The 6,338-nt window shown below is 44.0% G+C and overlaps 1 long non-coding RNA gene across 3 annotated transcripts; it reads right to left on the bottom strand.

Annotated features, from left to right (window-relative positions):
* Positions 1–322: 322 nt before the first annotated feature.
* Positions 323–4,596, bottom strand: LOC122239311. 3 transcript variants are annotated; one of them, XR_006218279.1, is made up of 4 exons: positions 1,849–2,720; positions 1,158–1,275; positions 594–717; positions 323–412 (listed from the first exon to the last, which is right to left on the bottom strand). It is a non-coding gene; the product is annotated as an uncharacterized LOC122239311 (long non-coding RNA). The 3 variants fall into 3 exon arrangements; XR_006218280.1 differs by lacking the exons at positions 1,158–1,275; positions 1,849–2,720 and adding an exon at positions 4,506–4,596 and having other exon boundaries at positions 594–738; XR_006218278.1 differs by having other exon boundaries at positions 1,158–2,720.
* Positions 4,597–6,338: the final 1,742 nt, after the last annotated feature.

Raw genomic sequence — 6,338 nt, 5'->3', positions numbered from 1 at the left:
TGAGAAGGTCTCACAGCTATGAGCCACCCTAATTGGGTACCAGGGGAAGACCTCACGGGAGTCTCCCTTTGCCAAACGTCTTATATGCCTCCTGGATGAGTCATTTATGCAGTCTGACAATTCCTAATTGGGTACCGTGGTGGGGACTATCTAGTGGGTTGAATAGTACCCCCACCCCACCAAAGATATATCCACCTGGAATGTGACCTTATTTGAAAACAGGTTCTCTGGAATTGTGATTAAGACTTTTTTTTAATTTTTTAATGTTTCTTTATTTTGAGAGACAGAGAGGGAGAATGTGCACGGGAGGGGCAGAGACAGAGAGGCAGAGACGGAGAATCCCAAGTAGGTTCTGTGTTGTCCTTGCAGAGAATGCAGCAGGGCTGGATCTCACAAATAGTGAGATCATGACCTGAGCCAAAATCAAGAGTCAGACACCTAACCGACTGAGCCTCTCAGGAGCCCCAAGAATTTTTTTAAGACTCACATGTGCAATATAATTATTCAACAATTCTATGCCTTGCTCAGTCCTCATCACAAGTGCATTCATTAATCTCCTTTACCTATTTCACCCATTCCCCTGCCCATCTCACCTCTGACAAGCATCAGTTCGTTCCCTAAAGTTGAGTCTGGTTTTTTGTTTGTCTCTTTCTTTTTCCTTGCTTGTTTTCTTTCTTCAGTTCCACATAGGTGGTCATCCTGGACTTAGGGTGGGTCCTAAATCAAACAGTGGGTGTCCTTTATAAGAGAAAGACAGAGGGGGGCGTTTGAGACAGACACACAGAGAGAAACCATAGATTGGAGTGATGTTGCCCCAAGCCAAGGACTGCGTAAGACATCATAATGTGGAAGAGACCAGGAAGCATTCTGCCCTAGAGCCCTCAGAGTGAGTGTGTCACCGCTTACCTCAATTTTGGACACACTGTCCCCAAAACCTTCAGAAAATGAATTTCTGTTGCTTTAAACCATCCAGTTTGTGGTCATTTGTTAGGGCAGACCTGGGAAACTAAAACATGTATGCAGGAGAAATAACCTATTCCCCTAGGAACTCAGGACGTATATTCTCCATCTCACTGGAGTTTCAATTTGCTGATAAGGGCTTGTCTTGAACAAAGTCAGCATGGGGTAGGAATTTTCCTTAAACGTGGGATTCGTACCTCGTTCCTTTAGGAGACCAAAGAAGGAGTCTTCAGTGATGTGTTTTGACTTTGGGTGGCCAGAAAATGTGTGAAGTATCTCTCATGCACTGCCTTCTTTGTGCTTCAAAAGCATCCACTAATCAGAGATGCAAAGGAAGGGGAGAGAGAGACACCACGATGTGCCCTGACTCGGAACGTCTCTTCTCAACACCTCAAGATTTTGTGGTTTTGTTTCCCAAGACTTATGGATCCATTCATCAAGTTCCCAAGAGCACACTGATTTTACATATGGTTCTGCCTACTCTGTGCCTTCCGAGATGATCAAAACCCACACTATTTTAGTAGAAAATAAATAAATGCATAAGGAGAGCATTATTCTTCTCAGGCAATCACCTTTTCTTCATTACAGCATTCTAGTTGCCTCTCCTCGTAATGGATATATATTTTTATCCCTCTTTCATCCCTGCCACGAGGAAGCAGGATAACCCTCCCTCTTCCCCCAGGAGACTCGTCTTCCATCAAAGGAGAGATGACTACGGCTTGAGTGTCTTTCTTCGCTCTCCTGCTTTCCTGCCCTAACCATCCTCAACTCATCTTCCCTCATTTTTGTTTACATGAAAGAAGTTTCTCCATCTCCCCAGCTATTCTCTTTGAAGGAAAGCAGATAAAGCCTCCCGTCAAGTTTATCATCATTATGGTCATTATTTACCGTGATGATCTGTGTTCTTGAGAGTATGGAGTTGGGTCTTCGATCGCTGGAGGAAAACTCTTTTTCACACCTTGGTGCAGCCAGTACCAAGTGATTAGAAGACCCCTGGGCTGATGGTGTCCTTGGACGCCCTGTACCTGCATTATTTCTCCTCACCCTTCCCAGCCCCTGTCCCACTGCTGCCCCAGTGTTTGTTGCTACTGGAGATAGAGGAAGCACACGCTGTGAGAAGAGCATTAAAATAAAATTTGTCACAGCTAACCGTGATGAAAATAGCCTCGCTATTAAGGGGGAGTCTTCTGGGTCGCCCGTGAGCATGGAAGCAAGATAGATACCAGAACTTTTCTCCAAATATTCCATCCCTTCCCTGTTTGGCATTAAAAATAACTGTAATCTAAAAATACGCTGATGGAGAGACAATATAAATCGCAGTCCCATAATTTCTCTCCACCAGTGAGTTTGGGCAGAGGTTTCGGGCACTACTTCCAGGTGGGTGGGCGTGATCATCCGGAGGGATGTCTTCTGCGTGCTCCTCTCTCTCTGCGCTGGGGCCTGGCAGCACTCCACGTGGTGGCCGCTGAGTGCCTCTAGATTGGTAGGGAGGACCATTCCAACAAGGAGGAGTCCCTGGCACACAGGGTGGCTGGCTTCTTTGCTCCTCAGTTCATTGAGTGGCAAGGGCTATTTGTTACTGCAGCATAACTTGGCTTTAGGACCTGGACAGAGCACCTCCAAAGGAGTGAAGAAAAGAGAAAGGACCGTTTTCCGAATTGGACTCCACCTCTCTGTGACTATGGATTCACAGAGATAAGGCGGCTTCTGCAGCCTCAACATCCTTATAGCTCAAACGAAGAAGAGTCACTTCCGATCCCCTGCAAACTGAAAATAATAAATGTTAAACAACTTTGAGTAACGTGCAAACTTTAAGTGGCCGTTAGAGTTAGGCTGATCTGGGACCATAGCTCTCTAATGGTTTTATAAATAACTTTTTCCTCTGTATGTTAGATTGTCATCTCTCTCCCGCTTATTATCTTTTCAATTATATTTCTGGTGAAATTTAAAAAAAAAAGATAAGTAATAACCGATTCACACAGACTGCACTGAAGCATTGATGAAAAACTGCATTTCAGCTTTTCTTAAAGAATAATAGGTATCAAAAGTCATGGCTATCTTCCCTCCTACCCCCACAGACAGAGTGAAAGAGTCATAAATGTGACTTTTTAAAAAATTTTTAATGTTGATCAAAGCAATCTATGGTTACAGTTTAATGAATCAAATAGTGTATAGTCCCTGGTCCCAGTCATATCCATCTCCAAATCGCCCTCTTCAGACCCACAACTTACATCTCATATACATATTTAGTTCTTTATTATATTTTTAAAAAATACCTCCTTGCTGTGCTTTCTTGATTTCTCTTTTCGGGTGTTATTTATTGCCTTAAATCCATGGAAAATATCACGCTAAAGTGTTGGACACCTTTCTGCAAGCAACTGGGAATCTCTGGAAACAGGTTGACTCACGAACCTGGGGAAAGATGCATTCCCCAGACAAGTCAGCTCTGCGCCAGGCATGGGGTCACAAGGAATGAAAAGACACTGGGCAAGCACCGCCCCCCCCAACTGGTGAGGCCTCAAAACTGCTGATAGTTGGAGGGAAGGCACCATGGAGAGGAGATGTGACATGATGGATAGGTAATTCTGCCATGTGACAACAGGTATGGCACTGACCTGAGGAAGGAAGAAATGGTAAATCCATCTTTGAAGGAAGCTTAAGCTTTTCTGTGCCCACCCTGATTTGTTCTTTTCTCTACCTTCTTTGTAAGGCAATTGACACTGGCTTCTAAATCCATAAGAGAAAGGGTGCTGCTATGGCTATGTGGCAAAGACTGGATTCAATCCAGATGGTCATGATGAAGACATTCACCTATTATTTTGTGCTTCCGTACCCTTAGTTGGCTTTGGCTTGATGACAGTGAGGTAGATGATCCGCTATCTGTGTTTGAGGACTTGTTTTAAGGGACCCAGGATATTGTCAACAGATGGAATCCTTTTTGCTGGAATCTCACAGATGAACTCATGGGCTAATGAAACACTCTCTGGTCAAGTGTAGCCTCGGAGATGGGGAGAGATGAGAATCAAAAAGCAGGGTGAGGAGAAAGTCAGAGAAGAGAAACTGCTCAACAGTTGAGACATCCTTTCTCACATCCCATTTCATATTTATAATCCATCTATGAGGTAGATATAGCAAGTATAGTAACTTAGTCCAGGTGAAGAAACAGTCTGAGGAACTTTCCAGAAGACTTCTTGGAATAACGACAGGTGCCCTGACTTGGGAGTCCAACCAGGTCTTTGTTTGTATTTCAAATGTTTCAGTCACAAGTTAAGGCAATGAATGTTAAACAGCCTTAACGATATGTAAGCCTTAAGAATTATTATGGTTACGCTGGTCTTACCCCTAATTATCTGATATCTTAGGCAAACTACTTAGCTTGTCAGAGCATCCATTTCCTCAAATACGAATTGGAGGTGACAATAGTTGCTTCAAGCTATTTGTTGAACATCTGGGGCGACGCTGTCTAATACATAGTGTTCACCTGTGCCTGAATTACCAAAGGGTTTTGTGCATATTGACTGATGTACAGCCAGCTTGTGACACACCAAGCTTATACAGCAAGGTTCAATGATGACCGTATGCTCCATCTTGCAGGTAGGCAGCTCAATGCGTGAGCTTGAAGCCATAGTCCCTACACAGCACTGCCTCACTCTTTGGAAACATATACAAGGCTGCATAGGTTCTAGATTCTAGATTCTTGGTGAATGCTGGTATCTTTAAGCAACATTCCCAGGATTCCATGGAAGTAAGTGTTAGAAATCTCTGGTGAAATAATCACCTGGGATTCCTCCCAATGCATCAACCTTCTCATGTCTTCACCTTCCTCCTTGCTCAGCCTAAATTATTTTAGGAATACTTTTGTCAACACCCCCAAATCCCTTACTCTCTGCTTTTCACATCCATCTGAGTAAAACCCAAGCCCCAGCTGAACTCAGTGGTTCACTTGTCTTCACTCAAGAAGCATGTGCTGCTGGAGATCGCCCAGGAAGGCGGAGTGCATAGATGTTCGTCTTCAAAAGCGGGATCACCCCCACCAGGAAGTCCTCTTGTATTTCCTTGGCCCATTAAGATCCTGTTGTCACAGCAAATATTTCAAACCCTTACTACCTCTCAAATCTCTGCTGTAACTACCCTCACAACCCACAGAAGAGAACAAAACCTCCAAGTTCTCAGATAAAATGGAAGTAGTGGGATAAGAACTCCCTCAACTTCCTCTGAATGCTGAACCTTCCACTTACTGTGTCCTATCCTTCTATTCTGGTACCTTTGAGGAGACACCCCCTTCCATTTGAGCTCCTTTCCATCCTTTGTTCTGAGACAGCCTTCCCTGTTCTTGAGAATCTTAAAATCTCATCATCCCTTGTCTGTCTCCAGCACATTTCTCTAGATCCTTCACATCGATATTTGTTCACTTAATCATGATCTTCCCATTTTTAGAGAAAAAAAAAAACACTTTTTGCTCTCAGTGTTCCTCTGATTAACACCTTATCTTACTTCTCCTTTTTGCAGACACCTTATAAAAAGAGCCTCTTTCCTCCTATGATGCCAGACACTCACTTCTTCCCTTACCTCTGTCTGTCCGCTGATAATCTCTAGATGAGTTCTTCCTTGCTTAGATCATGGGGTACTCAGTCCTATACATGGTCGTTCCTACACTCCCAGGGCAAAGGATTTCCAGGGTTTTCTTCCTCCATCTCTGGGTTCCTTCTTCTTAACCACTACTACCTTTAATTATTGGAGGTCATTCATCCTCAATCCCTTACTCTTCTTCCAAGCTTCTTCCCAAGACCAGATCAACAAAATTTGTGGCTTCACTAGTCATTTGCAGGCTAAAGACTCCCAAACTGATGGATAGAACAAAGCTTCTGGCTCTGAGTCGTATGTCCTCATCACCTCTACTTTGAATGCTGAAAATTGCATTAAACTCAAAATGTCCAGGACCAGATTCTGGATCTTCACCCCTCCTCTGTCTTAATAGATAGCATTAATGTCATTAGTACAACCTGGTCCCTTTGGGGCCATTGGGAGTTCTATCACAGCTTCATCCTCATAACAAAGCCATGGCCAACATAAGTTTACCCTCTCAAGATCTGTCTGCTCTGTTTGCTTCTAGCAATGCCTGTCACCACTGTGTTAGTCCAGGAGGCCATCATCTCTCACCCGGACATGGCAGTGACCTCTGATTCCAAACCCAGGCCAGGCTCCTTTCAAACCAGCCCTGAAGGTCTGGTGCTCTTTCAATGCACAAATCTGGTTTTGTTTCTCCCAGATTAAAACTTCCCAGTACGTCCTCATTGATCTAGGGATAGTGATCACAGTCTTTAATAGGCTTCCAGGGCCAGACACGGTCTAGACACCTCCTTTCATGGCATGCCTGG

The sequence above is a fragment of the Panthera tigris genome, chromosome B3, assembly GCF_018350195.1.
Source record: "Panthera tigris isolate Pti1 chromosome B3, P.tigris_Pti1_mat1.1, whole genome shotgun sequence".
NCBI classification, from domain to species: domain Eukaryota; kingdom Metazoa; phylum Chordata; class Mammalia; order Carnivora; family Felidae; genus Panthera; species Panthera tigris.
The sequence above is the reverse complement of the archived record's forward strand: the minus strand, read 5'-3'. Positions and strand labels throughout refer to the sequence as shown.